Below are 22,010 nucleotides of genomic sequence, written 5' to 3' on the forward strand. Positions count from 1 at the left end.
TAGCATGCAGGAGAGCTTAGCCAATTCTCATGTTTGGGCACACTGACTTCTGAATTACACCATATGCAACCTCACTGATTAGAAATTTCAGTCTGTGGACCTTTCATGGGGCAGTTACCCTTTATGGGAGTTAGGGCATGATCTGCCCATGACTGACCTATGAAGGCCCCACCTGGAGGTCATTGACTGCCCCAGGTGGCTGATTAGTAAATGAGCATCTGGACCTAATAAAGGTTACCCAAGCTCAGTTAGAGGAGAACTCCCAAAGGAGACAGGAAGCTCCTGTAGAGATGAGCTCTTAGGAGAGGCCTCAGCCAGTGGGCTGAGCAGGGAACAGACAGGATGAGTTCTCTGGGGAACCCACCAGAATGGAAAGCCTGTAAGAGGTGTTCCGAGAGAAGAGAGCCCCCCTAGATGGAAGGCTGCAGTTGGCAGGCATCCAATAGGGCCTGATCTCATCCAGGGGTCTCCCAGACAATAAGGATCACATACTGTCCCAGGTGAAGAATTGCAATAGATGGATCTCCCTGGAACCCTAACTCCAGAGAAGGATATTACTCTAGTAGGACCAAGAGGCCTAAAGTAGGGGCAGAGACTAGAACCAAGATACCCCCTGGGGAAGAGTGTGGGAAGAGGCAAGAACTGGATTCAGGGGACAGATGAACTAAGAATGACCTGGTCACCCAGCTGAAATGTTGGGGTAACAGTTTTGTTTATGTTCTGCGTTAGCTTTTCTGTTAATAATTGCGATCATCCACAGGAGGGTGCTCTTTAGCATCCAGCGGTCTGAGCGGACTCATTGATTCTGTGGGTGAGGCAAAAATCAAGTAAGGGCTTTCCTGCAACACCACTCCAACCTGCAAGAGGTGTGCCAGTTCTGACTGGAATTCTCACAGGGCTCAGACCTGAAATCTTTGGTCAGATTACTCAAGCAAAGTCCCATGGAAGTCAGTGGTCCAGCCCTCCACTAGTGATGTGAATGCAAAGCACCATGGAGGGGACTTACAGAAGAATCTTGTGAAAGGTTCCTGAAGAGGGAAGGTGGAGTTTTGTCTGAATCGGAGGATATAATCATTCTGAGTTGCCTTCAACATTCAACAATCCAAGATGACAGATACCCAAAAGGGATCGAAAGAAGAGAGAAATAGCCACTGACTATTACCCACTGTGACCTCATTCCTGACATCAAACTAGCTGCTTTGCATCTTGCAGTAAAGACCAAGCAGGTTGATTTTGAGCAGTGGAAAGTCATGTTTCACATTTTCTGCTGCTAACCACCTGGAAAAGCTTTATTCTGTAGAACATTTTGGTGGCCATAAAGATATCATGGACCTAAAGGATCACTCGGTGAGCTGGGTGCAAAGTACGTATTTTAATACCACTAAATGAAAATTCAGTCATTTAAGAACAAAGAATGTCAGCTATATTTATAGGATGGGGGCCTGTATTCTGCAGTGATTCTGAGAAGTGATTCTGCAAGTGATCATAGGTAAACTAATTGAACGTGAGTTCCCAGTGTGATGCTAAGGCAAAAAGGACTAACAAGCGAATTGGACTTATTAACCTGGGGAATATCAAGGAGCAGGGAGGAGGTATTATCTCTGCATACAGCACTGATGAGCCTGCTATTGGAGTACTGACTCCAATTCCAGTATCCACATTTTTTAAAGTGTTGGGAAAACTGGAGAAAGTGCAGAGAAGAGCTACAAAAATGATTTGTGATCTGGAAAACACCTTATAGTAAGAAATTGAGCACAATTTATTTAGTTTATCAGAGAGTGTTAAGAGGTGACTTGGTCTTAGCCTATAAGTACTTACATAGGGAGGAGATGTCTGATACCTTTCATTACGCACTTTTAGAGTAGCACATGTTGAATGTAGCAAAATTTTTAAATCAGATGCAGTTTAACAATGAAGAAAATTAACCAACGGAACAGATCACTACAGGGTTTGGTAAATTTTACATCGTTTGGAGTCTTTAAATCAAGTCTTTCTAAATGGGTTGCTCTAGTTCCAAAAAGTTATTGGGCTACATGCAGGAATTTCTGGGTGAAAGTCTATGGCAGGAGGTTAGCCTATATGATCACAATGGTCCCTTCTGGGCTTAAAATCTATTAAATCTGTTTCTCTCCCAAAAGGAGTGTATAGAAACTTCCCTTTGCCACATCTTCAATTCATGTTTGAAGATCATGAACTTGTACTCTGGCAGCTAGAATCAGCTTCCTAGTTGATTAATAGAAAACAAACCTCTGGGCCCACCATGACAGAACAACTCTTAGAGTTCCTAATAAGTTCCTAAATATTGCCTGTTGTCCCAATACGTGGGAAATCCAGAAAGGGAGTTGATTACTGACACAGATGCCATATAAGTGAAGATGTACAAGCCAAATTCTCAAAAGAGCAAATGTTTGAACATCCTAATCTAGCCAGCTGGATTACATGGGAAGTTATATGATATGGTTTCAAAACACTGTATTATAAGAAACAAGATTGGAAATACAAAGCAACATGTCTTACCAAATGATAAAATGTTTCTGAATACTACATTTTACTGTTGTACATCAATTTAAAATATTTTTGTCACAATGACATTGCGACTTATTTTCCCTTTATGTGAAGAAGATAAGATCTACTATATAGCCATTCACTGAGACATCAATTACTGTGAATTATGTAGATTAAAAATTCAGAGTTCTGAGATGTTTTAGATCATCATTATTAATGAAATTGCTTTCCCAGGAACATTTAAACTTAATCTACACAAATGTTATATCACTTTATCAATTATATCTCCTCCTTTTTCCTCAGTGCTTCTTGGGCATACTTTTTGCCAGGGCTATACACTAACATCAAACAGCAATTGCCCTGAATATATTGTCACCATTATTTTGTCTTACTGATTTTTAAATTCCTGAGACAATAGTGATCAGATAGAAACTTGTTAATATAGTGAAAACACATACTAAAACACATAGATACAAGAGAGTTTAAAGTGATGTATATGAGTGAAATTAAAAGCTCTAAGAGCCATACACCAATTTTGGCTATGTGCATCTCTCACAGCTATCAATGGCAGTTGTGCACATAAATCTAGTACAGCATGTGTCACTGCACCTGGAAACTTTCTACATTTAGAGTGTGAATCATGACCTTGCAGATACTTGATAACAATACCTAGGATTGCAACAGAGCTGATCATTCACAGATCTCAAACTGTGAGGTGATGAGTGTTCTGTATGGAGCATGGTCCTCATCTAAGAGGATTGAGTGTACGCACTTGGCAAACCAGATGTGGAGGAAGGCAGTACTTGCTAGTATTGTTGCCTTGGTTTCAAGCAAGGATTAATCTAATAGCTTGCTCAGTCTTTGTGCTAGTTTAACGTTTGGAGGGCAGATGCTCTGTATGGAGGTTGTGGTCATGCCCAGGCTAGCTGTTCTAGGGGACCTGAGTACACCCATCCTTCTTCCAGATTTCCAAACTATTTGCTCTACAATTTAGTTAAAATTGTAATATCCTTTGAGGTCTTCAGCTTGTTCTCCCTTAATCTGAACCTTCCGCCCCATTCCTTATTTCAGAAGATAGTGCACTTTGCCATTGTAACTATTGGAGAGTGCTAACCTGCTACAAATGACTGTTCTCCCCATATTGCCCACAAATCTCTCTGTACAATCCTTCTCCTACACTGAGCTGAACTGTAGCTGACTAGATGTTATCTCTAGGAGAGGGTGGTGGTACACACTAGCCAGGGCAACACATACTGGTACTCCCCCACAGTCAGGCTAACCTCAGGGTTTGCAAAATCTAAAATCTAAGAAAGCTTGGGTTTCTCACGTGGTTAAATGCTGCCATCAGACACAACTCCATGACATCTTATCTACAGATATTACAGGCATCACCATAACCACACATATGCAGCATCAAGGAAAGAACTCACAAACTTTTTCTGCCAAACACAGGGCTCTATGCTAGAGAGGAATCTGTACTGTAGTAGACAGAACGGTATTAGGGCTTTTATTTTCTGTGCAGTTCAGCCATAATCAAACAGTTGAGCTGGTCTGCCATTCTATCCAGTAGAGGGCAGTGATATACAGACACACTAGCAGGTTTATTACAGGCACTCCACTGACTGAGCATTATGGTTATGGGTACATAACAGTCACACTCAGCATCCCACAGATTTGGTGCTGGAGTAGGTGTACTGCAGATCACTTCATGAGGGTTTCTGATCAGTCTCCTTAGTAGCAGAGCTCAAAACGAAGAGTAGACTTTACTCAGGAGGGTATCAGAGCTTTCAGTTAAGGGCCTGCTCCTGCAGCCCTGACACAGGCCAAACTTCCCTTGACTTTATTTAATCAAACTTAAAGCTGCGATCAGTGTTGCAAGTGAAGAGCAATTGAAAAATAAGACTATTTGTTATTAGAGTACAGATATGGAGCAGTGGGCATGCACAGGTAGAAGGAAAGAGAGGAGTTGCATCGGTTTAATTTAAGGCAGCAGTTCTCAACCAGAGGTCTGAGTAAGGTTGCCAGGCGTCCGTTTTTTGAGCAGAACGTTCGGTCAAAAAGGGACCCTGGTATCTCCGGTTAGCACTGCTGACCAGGCTGCTAACAGTCGGGTCAGCAGGGCTAAGGCAGGCTCCCTGACTGCCCTGGCTCTGTGCAGCTCCCGGAAGCAGCCAGCATTTCCAGCCATGGGGGCTCCATGTGCTGCCCAAGCACCGGCTCCACAGCTCCCATTGGCCAGGAGCTGCAGCCAATGGGAGCTGTGGTGGCAGTGCCTGCAGGCACAGGCAATGCGCAGATCCCCCTGGCCCCTCCACCTTGGAGCTGGACAACCCGGTTGCTTCCAGGAGCGTAGGGGCGGGGCAAGGGTGTTTGGTTTTGTGCTGTTAGAAAGTTGGCAACTCTAGGTCTGAGGCCTCTGGGGGGTGGCAAGCAGGGCCAGCACTGGACTCACTAAGGCCTGGGCAGAAAGCCAAAGCCCTGCTGCCCCAATCCCCACCACCTGGGGCTGAAGCCAAAGCCAGAGCAACTGAGCTTCGCAGGGCCCCCCGTGACATGAGGCCCCGGGCAACTGCCCTGCTTGCAACCCGCTAGTGCCAGTGCTGGCTTTTATATGCAGAATAACAGTTGTAGCACAGTTGGGCAGGCCGTGGAGTTTTTATAGCATGTTGGGGTGGAGGGGAGAGACTCAGAAAGAAAAAGGTTGAGAACCCCTGACTTAAGGTCCAATTAAGAACAGATTTAGTTAAAACTGGTGCAAAAGGCTGTGTGGATGCCCTTATTTCAGATGAAACCAGGCTTATTTTGGTTTACCTTAAATCGATTAGGAACTGGTCTGTCACTTCTTATTCTTTAAGTAAATTGATATGACCCGGCCCCTCTGTGCATACATTTTGGGGTACCATAAGGCAGCAGCTGTAGAAGAGAAATTTAGTTGAAATCAAGAGACTGTGCATCTCTAGTTTATTAAAGATCCATTTGTGTAAGATTTTAAAAACAAATAAACCCATGGGTATAAATCAGAAACTGGCTTCTATTGATATCTATTCTGGGAGACTAACCTGCTTAGGGACTGGAAATGGGATATAGCCTGTTTCAACTCTAGGTTATTGGAAAACTCCAGCCCAGGTTGGAAAGGACAGAAAGGGATGACCATGTGAAAGCTTCTTGGTGGCCTATGTGAGATGATGATGGTGGTCTCAGTTCAATTCTCACTCAACAGGCACCCACATTATATACACAATCATTTTCCTCCATTGGTCTCTCTGTATCCATCTGTTGTGTCTTGTCTTATACTTAGATTGTAAGTTCTCTGGGGCAGGGACCATTTTTTCTTCTGTGTTTGTATGCGCCTAGCACAATGAGGTCCGGGTCCATGACTAGGGCTCCTAGATGCTATGGTGCTAATAATAATAATTGTAATTAGTAATAACTGGCAATCTTATTGGCAGGCTCAGCGTAGAGGCAAAGGATTAAATGCTTGATCCAAAGCCCACTGAAAGCAATGGGAGTCTTTCTGTTCATTTCAGTGGACTTTGGATCAGTTCCTAAATGGACTAGGAGATTGAACTGTCTTCTGGCCTTTAGAGTTTGTCCCTCTGAATGGGGGTTAAGGCACTTTGATGAATCAGTAGTAGGACAGAGAACTTCATGCTCCAGGGCTGTCAGGTGGGGCCCCTTTTATGAGCACAAGGTTTCTCAGAAAAATATCAGTGGTCATCAGAGTAATATCCAGTGCAATGCTAGAGAGAAACTGAAGCTTTGTTACTTATAAAAATGTAGGGTTACATATTGTACTTTGTTTTTAGGAACAACTTGGTTTCATGTTGAGCCTGATTTTCATTTACACTAAGGTCCCCAGCAGTGCAGAGGGGCTTCAAACTGGGCATAAATGACACTTACCTTTACACTACCAGAGTGGTGTTAAGGGGCCTCAGTGTAAATAAGAATCAGGCCTGTTGCCTGTTTAAACAAAAAGGGGAGAGGGGGAATGCATATAAGGGCTAGATTGAGCAATAAGATTGGCTGTAATGTCATTAATGCAAGTCCTGTCATTTTGGACATAAGAACTATACAAAAATATCCTTAGTAAGTTAAATGGGTAGAAAAAGAAGCCTCCTGTCATGTTTATTCATGCTACATTACATATACATCTTACGAGTGTGGGGTCAGAATATTCTATATGTCCTTTTATCTACGAGACTGGAATGTGACATATGGAGAAAATTGTCCAGCCTATGTCTGCAAATCTTAATCCTAGTGTGACTTGCCCTAGAGGGTAATATAAAATATGGCAGTAGATTTTATAGTATGTCACTTTTTTGTTGTTGATATGCATTTATGTACGGAGTGACCGCAGAATGGCTCATGGTATGTTAATATATAGATTCTCACACAAAGCTATTGGCAACTAACATATTGTCCCCAATGACAGTGATGAATGAAATAGAGTAAAATAACTATTGAATGTTGCATCAGATTGAGTGATGTTAGAAATCCTGATTTCAAGACATGGCTTTGCCATTCTAACAAGACTAAGAACTAGTTAGTAGAGGAAAATGAAATCGTATTTAATTGGTTTTGTTTGTTTTTCCTCATATGAAAGGTAGGCTGTTTTCATTAATCTGGGTCGAGAGCACTAATTTCTCTTTATCAGTGCCCTACACCCCAGAATCTTTTCAGGCTTAGTTTAGTGAATCAGAAATTGGTGGGATGTACAACATGGTTCATGCATGACACCTTGCAAGAATGTGGTTTGGGAGCCTTGATGTGCTCTTGCTTGGTTGCAGAAATGAAGAGCAATGTGATCTGGCTCAGTTGTGCATTATGGGCCAAAATTGAGACTTGGAGTAAGCCAGTGGAACCCCACTGATGTTCATAAAGTTGTATCTACTTACTCCGGGTCTGAATATTGTCCTACATTTTTGTTATTTTGCATCTGTCTGTGTGTCACAACCGAGGTTCATCCTACAGTATATGAACAAAGAAACTGAGTGGGATTCACTTTTAAATAAATTAAGTTCTGGTGGTCTGTAACCCATTATAGCGGTGTGAAACAAAGTGGTTTCACTTTGCATGGGTTTGTGCAAATGTTTTCTTCAGTTTTGATCTGTGCGGTTTCACAATCCTTGACTTGTGCTTTAAGGCACAGGTTCAAATGAACTCAAAGCTTAAAGCAACACTTGGTCTGAGTTTCATCTGGTTTAATGTCAGATTCATGCAAAACAACAAATTTGTCATGATTAAGGCTACACTTTAGTCATGGGTATTTTTAGTATTTAGACCTGTCTGTGGAACCGTGACCTGTCCATGACTTCTATATATCCCTGATTAAATCTTGGGGTGGGAGGAAAGGGCAGCTGGCCCCGGGGTGCCATGGGTATTGGGGGGAGGGTGGCCCAGGACCTCTGCTGATGCCGGGGAGGGGCGCAGGTGGCAGTCACGTGGCCCAGAACCCCCTCTGGTGCTTGGGGGGAGAGGGCAGCAGGGCCACCAGGCTCCCTACCTGGCTCCGCGCCTCCCCGGAAGCAGGGACATCCCTCTCACTCAGCTCCTAGGCCAAGGTGTAGCCAGGCAGCTCTGTGCGCTACCCCCACCCCAAGTGCTGGCTTCGCAGCTCCCATTGCCCGGGAACCGTGGCCAATGGGAACTGCAGGCAGAGGCAGCACACAGAGCTGAGCGAGGGGCATGTTGCCTCGTCCGGGGAGCCCCAAGAGGTAAGCACCGCCTAGAGCCCGCCTCACCCCATCCCTGCTCCAACCCCCTGCCCCCTCCCACACTCAAACTCCTGCTGCTGCTGAGGGAGAGGGGCGCGGTGGCCCAAGACTGGTGCAGGGGCTGCCTGAGCTGTCCCCAGGCCAGCTGCACCGGCTGCTGCAGAAGTCATGGAAGCCATGGAAAGTCGCGGAATCCATGTCTTCCATGACCTCCATGACAAACTCGCAGCCTTAGTCATGATTATTTTGTAAAAACATAAATCATCCAAGATTCACTGTCATATTTTGAATACCTCAAATGGCAGAGTTGCTTAGTTTTTGGGATCTCAGATTGGGCCCATTGTAACCACTATTTCTTGTTGCTATTTGTATTTTTTATTATGTTCTTCCTAAATTGTGGAACCAATACTGCAATATTTTAGGTGTGTTTACATCCAGGTTAAGCACTGTGCCATTAATACTACATATCTCATGTGATCCTTTCCCAGAATATATGCCTCATGTATCATAGAGGTTGGATGATGTGTAGCAAATGAGGCAGAGGATTGCAGGAAGAGAAAGGATAGTCTCATTGTTAAGGCAGTTGAATCCTGTCCTGGAGAATTGGATTCTATGTCTGCTTTTTCCACAGAGTTCCTATGTGATACTGGGAAGGTCACTTAAACCAAACTTTTCAGAGGTGGCCACTAATTGTGTGTTCCTCATTTTCTGGATTCCCAACTATGGGGTCTGATTTGCAGAAGTGCTGAGTACTCACGTCTCCAGCTGAAGTCAATGAGAGCTGTACTTGAATGTACACCTCTACCCCGATATAATGCGACCCGATATAACACGAATTGGGATATAACGTGGTAAAGCAGTGCTCCGCGGGGTGGGGCAGGGCTGTGCACGCCGGTGGATCAAAGCAAGTTTGATATAACGCGGTTTCACCTATAACGCAGTAAGATTTTTTTGGCTCCCGAGGACAGCGGTATATCGAGGTAGAGTGTATAAAGCTCAATATTCTGAAAAATAAGGTCCTCGGGGTCTCAAATCAAGCACCCAAAATTAGTGGATACTCTTGGCCTTAATTTCTCTGCCTTCTCAGCTACCTATCTATAAAGTGGAGATAATACCATCCCCTCACCTCATAGGGGTTTTGTGAAGATAAATTAATATTTGTGAAGCACTCAGATACTATAGTGATAAGTGCCGTAGAAATGCCCAGGAGAAAATTTAATGATTGTCTTCAGACCAGAGTTTGAATAGTGTGAGGTAAATAAGGCCTGGAGCCACACATTGACCAATGAGGCTAAAACAAAATACTGAATAGCTGTTCGTTCACTGAGTACTATCAATCCTGAACGAGGCAGGGGAAAAATAGTATGTGGTCACAGTGCTTATACACAAAGGGCCTACATTAAGGTAGCCTTCATTCTGACATTTCTTCACTTTTGAGTGCTTGACTTCAACATTTTTTTAACATAACTTTGTGTGAGTTAGGCATGTATATATCTAATAATAGCAGTAGCTTTTCATACCAACTCTGCTACTGTATACAAGTCTGCTAACAGTGCTGTGCAAATTCCTTCCTTAAGAATAATATCAAGATAAAGTGAAACTTTGGTTTGTCATCGCCATTTACCTTATTTTGTAAATGGACCAGCCTGGTGTCTTGAATAATTTTTCTTTGTCCTGTTTTATTTATATAATGAAACAAACACCAAAAGTCTTCACTGGCTATTTGACATTGTTGCTTTTTTTATCTGAGGGCATTCAGGGTGATAAATATTTGGCAGAATTGAAAAGGAATGACTAAGATGCAGAGAAAATTGTTCTGCTTCCCAAATATGCAAGAAAAGACCTTTTCATAGATTGAAAAGCCTAATTTTAAGGCAGTAGCAAGCAAATGACTTAGCCTATGATATAATTAGAGGCATGGCTAGAGTGAGACCACAAGATAAGTACTGTACTAAGTTAAATGCATTTTAACTTGACTTCAAGAAGCTTTGTAGCTAAACCCTGATGAAGGAAATGCCTTGAACTTAAGCAGCCACAGCACCTAAAATCAGTAAAAAGGTCAAGACTATTGAGTGTTTTATGAAACAACAAGAGTATCATCCCTTAGTGCTACTACTGGAGGGCAGCTAAAGCTGATAGAACACGTTGGTGTGCTGGCTTCACAGCCCTGTTTGTTCCTCAGACCCTAGGATCCGATGGAAAATCCTCTGTATGAGTTGTGTAGATTGTGCAGAAATTTGAGGATGGGCCTAGGGATGGAAGGGAGTGAAAGGAGAGCAGCTGCATTCCACAGCCTACTGCCCTCAGGTCAGGACACCACATAACTCGTGAGTGAATATCTCCAAGCAGCGTTCACTCCCTCTAAAACCCTCCACAGCTGCCCTGTGTCAGATCTCCTATCCCACCCCATCCACTGCTGTCTTCCTAGTTATTCCAGATCAGTGTCCTGTCTTCTTCCCTCCTTCCCAGAATCCCAGAAGTCAGGAGTTAAAGCCCATTCCCGCAACATCCTCCCAGCAGCCAGGAGGAGGAGGGATGGAAATCAATACTAGTTTCTGCAGCAACCTGGAAATATGACAGCAATCAGTCACAGAGGCTTTTATTAAATTAAATATTGACACAGCTGATCAAGCTGTGTCAATCAATCATTTAGTTTTAAATAACCCTGATTTTCACAGTGTTTCTTGCTGTATCTCATACTGCTGCAAAGCTTACAATTTGCTACAGAATTCAGCAGCACTGTGCCCTAGAGACCAGGGATTCTTGGGTTTGTGGAACCTTTAAAAATGAATATTTATAAAGCATCTAACCAGAGTTCTGGGTGCTATATGAATAAAATGAATATCAGCACCGCTCAGAAGGTCAAAAGACCACAAACGGACATTCCTGTCCCACCACAACACTCCCACTACTGACTGTAAGTACAGAAAGGGTTCTGCTTCACACCCCAACTCTCAACAATGCTTCCCATCCTAGCACACTCTAGGCACCTCTGCTCCTTTCATAGCCTGGTGTGTCATGACATCTTGTATAGTGTCCGGAAAGTTGTCAAATTCAGGCTGTGGTGTATGTGTATTTTGTACTTTTGTAGGCAGGTAGAGAGTGTAGATGTGTACGCAAGGATTGGGTACAGGTGTGCACAGTTATTGGGTGCAGATGTACACAAGTATTGCTCCTAAGGGTATTTCCTTTACCTTTTTCAATGCTTGTGTTTTCCTTCAACCAGAGCCTTAGCTCGGAAATGAGAAGTAAAAAGAATTAATTGTCCTTTAGTACCTTTTTCATTTGGCAATTTCCTTCTCTGTGTCGTGGTATAAGAAATAAGAACCAGTTTCAAATTGTGATTGTGTTTCTGTTGCTGAATTGACCCATTAAAGTCAGTGGGCCAAATTCTGCCCTAGGATACATATGTCCATCTCCCACTGACATCAATAGCCCCATACACAAATCTGGTAGCAGAATTTGGTCCATTGTCAGAGATTCACAAAGCAGCTGAAGTGTACTCGTGAATCTGGCCCTATATTTGCCTCTCACTGATCTCACTTACATCAGTTTAATCAGGAGTAATTCTCAAGTTTTTCTTGCAAACATTTTCCAACAGGTTGTGGTCTGTTCTTATTTTCTTTAGCTATTGCTAAAGAAAGAGGGGGGAGGGATAGCTCAGTGGTTTGAGCATTGGCCTCCTGCTAAACCCAGGATTGTGAGCTCAACCCTTGAGGGGGCCATTTGGGGATTTAGTTGGGGATCAGTCCTGTGTTGAGCAGGGGGTTGGACTAGATGACCTCCTGATAGTCCATAAGTACTAACTCAAAATTAGGAAAGATATTGAAGGACTTCTTTACACTCAGAAGCAGCATAGTTTAACTCAAAATGATTTAAATTTGACTTTGTGCAACTGCTATTTAAACCCCCTGTATGGGCACACTTTTATCAATAAGACTGATTGTATCGGTTTAGCACACAAGCTAAACTGATACAATCAGTCTTATTGATAAAAGTGTGCCCATACAGGGGGTTTAAATAGCAGTTGCACAAAGTCAATTTTAAATCAAGTCAGATTTAAACAGACTTAAGAGTGCCCACACAGTTGCACCAGTTTAATTAAATCATTTTAAAACCACATATCTCTTTTAAACAACGTAACATTGTGTGTAGACAAGGCAAGAGATAGTGAAAAAGAGAGGAGAGGTATAGTCTAGTGACCTGAGCATAGGACAAATAACCAGGTACTCTTTACACTTGTTGCTCCATTGTCTTCCACAGTCATGCAAATGTGCACACAGTGAGTGTGACATGGGTGTAAAATGTTACCAGATCAGAATAGTAGCATTTTATATTCATTTTGTACAGGTGTAAATACATACCCAAGATGCAAAGAGCAGAGAACCAAGCTCCTGAGTGCTAATATTATCTAACCTGGACACTGACTCCCTCTGAGCTTGCATAAATCACAGAGGCTGAAATTTTCAAAAGGTGTTAGGCACCCTAATCCTATTGAAACTCAGTGGGAACGGGGTGTATAATTCTCTTTGGCCCACTTGAAAATCCCAACCTTGACCTTTTTGTCTCAATTGCCGCCTCAGTGCAATGGGGATCCTCAGAACTCTTGCCTAGGTCGAGTTTGTAAAGATTTTTGCAGTTGGTTGTATGTTCTGTGGTATCTTTATTTTTGTAAAACTAATTCTTCATCACCTTTATTTGCTTGAATGAAAGACCGGAGTGCAGAATCTCAGCTATCATCTTTGAATTCCACTTACCCCCCACGTAGGCCATTTTCATATTTGATCTTTCAGTAACCTGGAAAGATTCCCTACCTCTTTTACTTTTGTCTTTAAAATTTCTTTAAAACAATTTTTATAAGTAAGTACCTTTATAAACACTGATAAACTACAAAGGAACATACTGTATGCACAAGAATATTTGTCACATTTATGTGAATTTTATCCATTACACAGTAGGATGCTCTCATTCCTCTCTAATACCAAGTTGAACTGACAATAAACATGAGAATCATAAATTCCATATTGCAGAAAATTTTTTAAAGATTTGCTGCTCTAGTGTACACATTTTCCACTGAGCCTACCATTCTAATTGAAATTGTCACTGGCATCTTTTCTGGTACAAATAGGGAATATGGTAATTTCTCTGCAACTAGTAACACCTGAGCTGGTTTTATATACAGTGTCTGCAGCAACTGTTGTAACCAGCAGAGTAATTAAAAAGTATAATAATGAATGATGACTAAGACATTAACGTATTTCTCCTTTAGGAATATTAGCCCTTTGTGTTTTGCGTCTACTTCAGAACTTTTGTTATTAGTTGCCTGGCAAAAAGATAACAGTTCCTTTATGCTACAAAAACTAGGAATAGATCCAGCGTTTAGGGGGGAAAGAGCAGGTAGTGTAGCTATTTTCTAGTATCTGTGAGGTGCCCCATACTGAAGTAAAAGGCACATCACATGCCAGCTTCTTTTGGTGTCATGACACAGCCATTTACTATCATTTTAATGGTCACCTCTACACAACCTTTTTAACCTTTTTTATTTTATTTTTTTTAAGGCAAGACAGTAATTTGTTAAAACAAAACCAATTTTTTTTCTTGTTTCAGGCTCAAACCCTTGAGAAGCCTGGTTAATGTTTTAGGACATTACTTTTGATGGTTTTTCCTGCCCTTACAATAATATTATCAAACCTGCTGAAATGACAGGCATATCGTATACAGTAGAACCTCAGAGTTACAAACACCAGAATTATGAACTGACTAGTCAACTACACACCTCACATTTGGAACCAGAAGTACGCAAGCAGGCAACAACAGAGACCCCCCCCCAAAAAAGCAAAATACAGTACGTTACTGTGTTCAACATAAACTACTAAAAAAATAAAGGGAAAGTTTAAAAAAAGATTGGACAAGGTAAGGAAACTGTTTCTGTTCTTGTTTCATTTAAATTAAGATGGTTAAAAGCAGCATTTTTCTTCTGCATAGTGAAGTTTCAATGCTGTATTAAGTCAAGATTCAGTTGTAAACTTTTGAAAGAATTGTAACGTTTTATTCAGAGCTACGAACATTTCAGAGGGCATGGCTACACTTGCATATGTAGAGCACTTGGAGTTAAACCAGCCTTCGTAGAGCGCAGTAGGGAAAGCGCTGTAGTCTGGCCACGCTGACGGCTGACAGACCACTGGCGTGGCCACATTACCAGCTCTTGCAACGGCCATAGAGAGCACTGCATTGTGGTAGCTATGCCGGCATGCAAGTGGCTGCAACGTGCTTTTCAAATGGGGGGGAGTGGGGTGGAGTGTGACAGGGAGTGTGTTGTGTGTATGTGGGGGGAGAGAGAGTGGGTTTTTGGGGGGCTGAGAGCATGTCAGCATGCTGTCTTGTAAGTTCAGACAGCAGTAGACTTTCCCCCCTCCCCCGTCTCTCTCTCTCTCACACACACACAGCATTCCACAGTAATGGTTGTTTTGTCTCGGAGCAGATAAGGATGCCGGCTCTCAAACAGAGCTTTCAAAGGGCATATCCAGAATAATGACAAGAGAGGCAACTTGACTTAAGGGGATTATGGGACGTTTCCGGAGGCTGATCAGAGCGTAGTAATGCAACACCTTGTTCACACTGATGCTGGGGCGCTCCAGTGGGGGCACATCAAACATTATTCCGTTATTCTACTCGCCGAGGTGGAGTACCAGCAGCGCTCTAGCCGTGGAGTCAGAGTGCGCTACGTGCCTTGCCAGTGTGGATGGGTAGTGAGCTAGTGCGCCCGGGGCTCCTTTAATGCACTGCAACTCACAAGTGTAGCCAAGCCCAGAGTTACGAACAACCTCCATTCTGAAGGTGTTTGTAACTCTGAGGTTCTACTGTACTGGCTTCTTGGGGACAAATATACAGCAATGACTTAATGAAATTGCTAAGATACAATAGCAGAAATATTTGGGCATAAGCTTTCATGGGTTTTTTACTCACGAAAGCTTAGGCCCAAATAAATCTGTTAGTCTTTAAGGTGCCACTGGACTCCTTGTTCTTTTTGTGGATACAGACTAACCCGGCTACCCCCTGATACTTAATAGCAGAAATGACTGTGAGGAAAAAAAAATCACAGAATGAGTGTGTTAGAACAGGGGTAGGCAACCTATGGCACACGTGGTGGCTTGGCCCACGCCACTTCCAGCAGCTCCCATTGGCCTGGCGCAGCAAACTGTGGCCACTGGGAGCTGCGATCGGCCGAACCTGCGGACGCAGCAGGTACACAAACCGGCCCGGCCCGCCAGGAGCTTTCCCTGCACAAGCGGTGGAACAAGTTTGGGAACCACTGCACTAGACTGCCACATGAGTGCTAACATGCTACTCTACCTACAATAATGACCATTCACAGCTCAACTGCATTTAACAGTATGGATCACATTTTTCATATGGGACTCTGAGTTTCCTCTTGGCTTTGGTCACCCAAATTCTTGTGTGCCTCCAAATTCTGCTTTGCTTGCACAAACTATTGCTTCTGCAAATATGAATATTTGAATGCACAAAATGTGAGCAAAAACTGGGGCACTGTAAACAAGGGCAGTAGACGAAGCCAGCATGCGGTAGGGCTTTCACAGTAGGAAAAGACATTAAATACTGCATATTTGGTTGTGAAAACCTTAACTCCTTGATCATGGAATTGACTTTAAATAGCCTCTTCCGTCACTAGTTCCCTTCATGCTAAAGAACATGGGGGCCTGACACGGTTTCCCCCTTCCCCAGTTTCAGGCTTAAAATTCCTATAAATGCCCCCTAGTTGTCCATTACTACTACGATTGTGATCTGAAGTGTGGAAAAAATTTTCAGTGTCTTCCAGTTTCTGGTGGGGGGGGAGGAAGAGGAAATGATACTCACGGACTCCATTAGAGTTTACATACTGCTTGGAGGACAAATTCATACAGTAGCTGAAGGACAAATCAAAAGAAAAGAACAGGTGACCCAGAGAGAATTGCCCATTGTCCTTTTTTCCAAACCTGATTTCCCTTCTGCCAAATAAATGCACTACATGCCTCTTATTTTAAGACAGATGACTTCAAAGTTTGGAACCAAATCTGAACTCTCCCAAAGTTTAGGGGTTTTGGATCTAGAGTTTTCATTCAGGTCCATTATAGAGAAGAACTATCCCTAAGTTTGGATTCAGAGCTATCCCCTAAATTCAGGGGTGCATTAGCCCACCTTTGATTTTAATAAACAATAAAGATTATTTTTCTTTCAAAGCAAATTTTTGAAATGTAAAGCACTTGACCAGCAATCAGGTTTACAGTCTCTCCACTTCCTCATTTTTCAAGCATTTGGTAATATGAGTAAAGCATATGCCTCTATAAATAGGCTTGTAGCTTTGTTAGAACAGTAGTAAGGGGTCTTTAACTGGCACCCAGACAGTCGTCAGTGATGGGCAGAAAGGAAGCCAGTTTTATGTCTCATCCAAATTAAATTCTCATCCAAAGGAGCATTTTGTCAGCAGAATGAGAAGCACATTCCTCCTCCTTCACCTAGCCACATCTATTAATCTGCAGACTTGGCACATGTGCATAAAGGAGGAACACATTGTGACAGCACATAGCACAAACCATTCATTCTAATGATTCACAATATTGAAATATTTATTAAATATTCAGAAATAACTTTTAACAAAGTTTTCACCAGCAGCATCAGGCATAAAAATGAAGGAAGCTCTTGGCACGTGTCCAGTGTAAGTGGGAACTTCATGGGCCAAATTCAGAATGTGTCCCCTTCTGTCATTTCGTTGTCAGAGCCCCTGTCATGTCTCTCATCCCCTGCAACTAAGGGGTGAGGAATGTGGACCGTTCTTGCTTGTGCTTTCCATATTCTTTGCATATGGGGCTCAGCAATTCTCACTGAAGAGGCGACCACTGCTGCCTTAGGGCTGGTCTTCTTTTAAAGGGGCCTTTGTTGTTCCTATCACAAGATCAAATAGATCATCAGTTTTCAGTAACACTAAATGGGAGTTGAAAAAGAAAACAATAACCATAGCCCCAGAAGAGTTTCCTTCCCTACCTCATAGGATTAAACTGCTCTGACATGAAGTGTTACATCCTGAGGCACTGAACCTCTGTTTTCACAAAAGAACATGCTGTGAAGGAGGAGAGGTGAAATGATAGTTGTAGTCTCATTCCAGTCAAGGCATGTGACTTCTCCAGTAAGGCAGACTGTCCTCTCAGTAGAGTGATTTCAAGTGACTCATTTCACGGTTGCCAACATATACCAAAATGTTATTGGGATAATTCAGAGAAGAAGCCATGGTTTTGGGGCTCCCCAGGGAGTGGGATGTCATGTGTGCATATTAGGGAGTTTTAGGTGATTGTTACTCTGAATATCTCAATTCCTTTGCAAGGTTTCATAACATTGGAAGTTCAGCTAAGCAGCCAGAGTCCATGGAGGCCACCATCTCTCCTCAAAAAAAAAAAATTATACATCATCACCGGAAATTAAAAGGAGGCCCAGTGGCCTGCAAATCAGGCATCCTCTCACCCAGTTCTTCAGAGAGTCATAGCAGGCTTGTTCACCTCTCTGGCATCTTTGGGGTTATCTCACACTCTCTTTACACTGGATAGGTAAAGAGGGGTAAGGTGTGGGGCCTCCGGGCAGTAGGATGTGGTATATCTCCCTCACTCCCTCCACTGAGGGACTTACAGGCTTATGCGCTGTTTGTCTGGCTTAGGATTTGTAGAGTTTCCCTTCATCCCTTAGGGTCCCTCCTGCATTTTTCCATTTCGCATTTAAAAGAAGATTGTGAGCAGTGCAAGATGGCACAGGCAGACACCAGCTTTCTCTGGGCCCTGGAGTGTTCAACCCACCACTCTGCCCAACCCCCATCTCCCAAGCCCTCCCCCACCTCTTCTCGCCCAATTCTGCCCCTCCCCCGAGCACGCCCTGTCCCTGCTCTGCCCCCTCCCCAGCTCCTCCTGCACACCACGGAATAGCTGATTGCGGTGGATGGAAGGCGGTGGGAGGGAGCGGGAGGAGTTGATCGGCAGGGCCGCCAGCAGATGGGAGGTTCTGGGGGGATGTGGGGGAGCTGGCTGCCAGTGAGCCCCTGGCCTCCTCTGCCTAGGAGCTGGACATGCTGGCCGTTTTTGGGAGCAGTGCTGAGCCAGGGCAGACAGGGAGTCTGCCTTAGCCCTGGAGCCTGCACCCTGAACCCCCGCCCCAGGTCGGAACCCCCTCCTATACCCTAACTCCTTCCCAGATCTTGTACTCCAACCCCCTACCCAGCCCTGAGCCCCTTCCTGCATCTCAAACCCCTCAACCCCACCCCAGAGCCTGCACGCCCAACTGGAGCCCTCACCCCCTCCTACACTCCAACCTCCTGCCCCAGCTTGGAGCCTCCTCCCACTCCCTGAACCCCTCATTTCTGGCCCCACCCTGGAGCCTAGCAGAAGCCCAGAGCCTCTGCACCCCTGCAGAGTTAGAGCTCCGAGCGCCAGCTCGCCCATCCGCAGGGCTGTGTGTGGCCCACCTGATTTTTTTCTGTGGGTCAATGGCCCCTGATAGAAAAAAGGTTCCCCATCCTTGCTCTAGTGAGTGCTCAAAGACATCCTCCAAATAACCACTTATGTAAATGTCAGGTCTGATTTTATGCAGGAGTTTTCAGTCTCAATCTCTCTCTTTAGAGGGCAGGAAGAGATAGTGTTCTCTACAGTTCTCCCATTTCTACTTAATTTCTGTGCCAGCATGACTCTCCCCTTGATCCTAGGAAGCCTGGACACTGCTCCCTCTAAAGGTCATCATTGCTGCTCCATGAATTAGCAGGAGGATTGGTGGTCACTCAAATAATGTGTGAGGTATTCCCCACCCTCTGGAAGCTTATGCACACAGCTTCTGACAGTGCTCCCAGCTGCCTCCAGTGCAGCGTTCTTAGGAATGCTTACACAACCACTAGTCCATAAATATATCTGTACTCCTCCACTTCTAGAAGACTCAGCGCAACAAAAAGAAAAAAAAAAGTGCCCACATTTCAGAGGATTCTTGGCGAAAGAAAATGTGGGTTGATATTCCAGTTGAGCTATTCACTGATACTAGATTTTAAAGTACAAAATTCCAGATCTTTATTATTCAAAGGGTAACAGCTTTGAGAAGTCCTGAAAATGTGAAAGAGATGGAAGTAGAGGGATTGATTATTTCTAATCTCAAGCCAATGTAACAAAGAGGGTGAATAGGTTATTTAAAAAAAACAAACCTAGGATACAGGCTGCTGAAGAGACATGACTCATAGTTGATTCAGAAGCAATATCATTAGCCTGGAGCTAAAAGAAATAAAATTGGGAGGTAGAGCCCTTGACGGAAAGAATAGCCTCATTTGTTTAATTTGATATTTAAAAGATATTGCCACCAGCTAGTCTAATCTGTGGCAGCCTGGAGAATGTAAAGAATTCTGCTTTGAAAATATGGTTCGGTATGTTCAAAGATGTGTATGTTTTTTATTCCTGGGTGTGTCATGGTCATTGCTTCAGCTGATGTAAAACAAAGAGTTACAACCAGTTTTCTCATTAGGTAAGTGTAGATGAGTTACACTCTAGGATACGCATTGTTGACAGATGTGATATCATAGCTGAGGAACTTCAGTGCTGCTAGCAGAATAAAAAGACGGCATCTGTCACATTTACATCTGGAAATGTTGCACGTACTATTGTTATTCTCAGGCCTGCGTAAAAGACCCTTTAACAAACAGGCAAGCAGAAAATGTTTAAAGAAATTTTTTCAATGAAACAAATTCAGGACATATTCTTTAAAATTTGCTGCTTAAGCCCTGATTCTGCAAACACTTATACACAGGCATAATTTTTCTCGTATGAGTGATTTCATGGGAATAAATGTTTGCAGCATCAGGCCTCAGTTATAACATTAAATTTAAAATAAACCAAACACCTGGGCCATTAAAAGAACAAACTCTCAAGCTGACCCTTTAAATATATTAGAACCTCCCTAATCTGCAATTCACTATTATGCATACTACTCAGCAAAGATTTAATAGCAGATGCTATGGTAAAATCTTTTGTCATTAAAACTTCATTATTTTTACGGAAGTATGTTATAGTAAATTAACCAGAACATTATTAATTATAAATAATTAAAACTAACCTGCAAGTGTCAAAATCAGTGAAGTGAGAACATTTTGTAACCCATTATCCTTCTTATCCTACTTGCTAATTAGAGTAAAATATTGACTCAGAATCTGTTTAATTACAGTATGGAATTTGTGTATTTTTTATTAATTTGGATAGCACCTCAATTGCAAAAATTTAAAAAATTTAAAACAAATTACATATAGCACTCAAACAGTCAAATTTTAAACAAAACAATGACAGTCATTCAAATACTACACAAAATTAATGGGTCTGACATCATCTCCTGCAGATCTCAAAGGTGGAGACCCTTAAATGAGAATGATCTGTTGCCAGTCATGGAATGTTCAGTCCTAAGAACAGAGAGCGTCCCAGCCACTCCCAACTGCTGCGACAAGATACCGGGGTGAATGGTGGTCTCTCAAGTAACCACACCCAAGACTCCTCAGTGCTTAAAGGATTAAAAGTGTATCACAGGTGAATGGGACCTTATGCATGCAAATGTCTGCTTTAAAGCACTTTAGATAAGATATAGTGGCCAAGTGCAGAGTAAGGAGAACTAGTTTATGTTCTCAAATCTGCCACTAACTTGCTGTGTGAACTTGGGCAAGTCACTTGGTCTCTCTGTGCCTCACTTACTCCATCTGTAAACTGGGGGTAGTAATGGACACCTGTTCTTTAAAAATATGTTAGTCAAGATTTACCTGAGTGACTAGTAATTTTGGGTGTCTCAATTTCTGGGTGTCCAATTTCAGATACATTAAAGGGGCCTGATTTTCAAAAAGTTCTAAGCACCCACCCTTCAAAAATCAGGCCCCAAATTGCTAGAGATTTTGGAAAACCTTGGCATTTGAGACCTACAGAGGAAAAGAGATGTTCTGGTGAAGAGTATTATGATTAATATCATCCAGCAACATAAATATTTAATAGGTTTTTTAAAACATACCAAAGATGAAACTCATACTCCCTATGTCCCTAAGCCTCCAACTGCCAGAAGTTGGGATGGGGTGACACGATCACTCAAAATTGTCCTGCTCTGTTCATGCCCTCAGAAGCATCTGGCATTGGCGACTGTTGGAAGACAGGATATTGGGCTAGATCAGTGGCCCTCAACATCTTTCCAGACTACTGTGCCCCTTTCAGGGGTCTGATTTGTCTTGTGTACCCTCAAGTTTCACCTCACTTAAAAACTACTTGCTTACAAAATCAGACATAAAAATACCAAAAAGTGTCACTGCACATTATTACTGAAAAATTGCTTACTTTCTCATTTTTACCATATACTGTATATACTAGATCATAAACCGGTTCGTTTATAAGCTGACCCCCACAAGATGGATAAGTAAAAATGGAAAATTTTTACAACCCTACAATTCAGGGGTCAGCAAACTTTGGCTTCCAGGCCATGAGGATATGCTGCTGGGGGGCCGAGATGGTTTGTTTACCTGGAGTGTCCGCAGGCACGGAGATAAACTAAGTAAACAAAGTGTCCCAGCGCGCCAGCTGCTTACCCTGATGGGCCGGGACAGCAACTGGTGGGGAAATTTTTTTGTTGGGGGAGAAGCTAGGAGTCAGGGGAGTAACCCCTGTGACCACCCCCAGACATGACCGCACCCCTAGCCTGGGACTCCCACACTCTCCCCAACGGGTAGTGATCAATGGTTCCATGTCTAGTTGGCAGCCG

At 43.1% G+C, this 22,010-nt stretch overlaps 1 long non-coding RNA gene across 2 annotated transcripts; it reads left to right on the forward strand.

Annotated features, from left to right (window-relative positions):
- The first annotated feature begins 279 nt into the window (after positions 1-279).
- LOC120371336 lies at positions 280-20,799 on the forward strand. 2 transcript variants are annotated; one of them, XR_005584286.1, is made up of 3 exons: positions 280-1,363; positions 13,827-14,132; positions 20,619-20,799. It is a non-coding gene; the product is annotated as an uncharacterized LOC120371336 (long non-coding RNA). The 2 variants fall into 2 exon arrangements; XR_005584287.1 differs by lacking the exon at positions 20,619-20,799 and having other exon boundaries at positions 731-1,363; positions 13,827-14,136.
- The last annotated feature ends 1,211 nt before the right edge of the window (positions 20,800-22,010 follow it).

Source organism: Mauremys reevesii, linkage group 9 (assembly GCF_016161935.1).
Source record: "Mauremys reevesii isolate NIE-2019 linkage group 9, ASM1616193v1, whole genome shotgun sequence".
Classification (NCBI taxonomy): domain Eukaryota; kingdom Metazoa; phylum Chordata; order Testudines; family Geoemydidae; genus Mauremys; species Mauremys reevesii.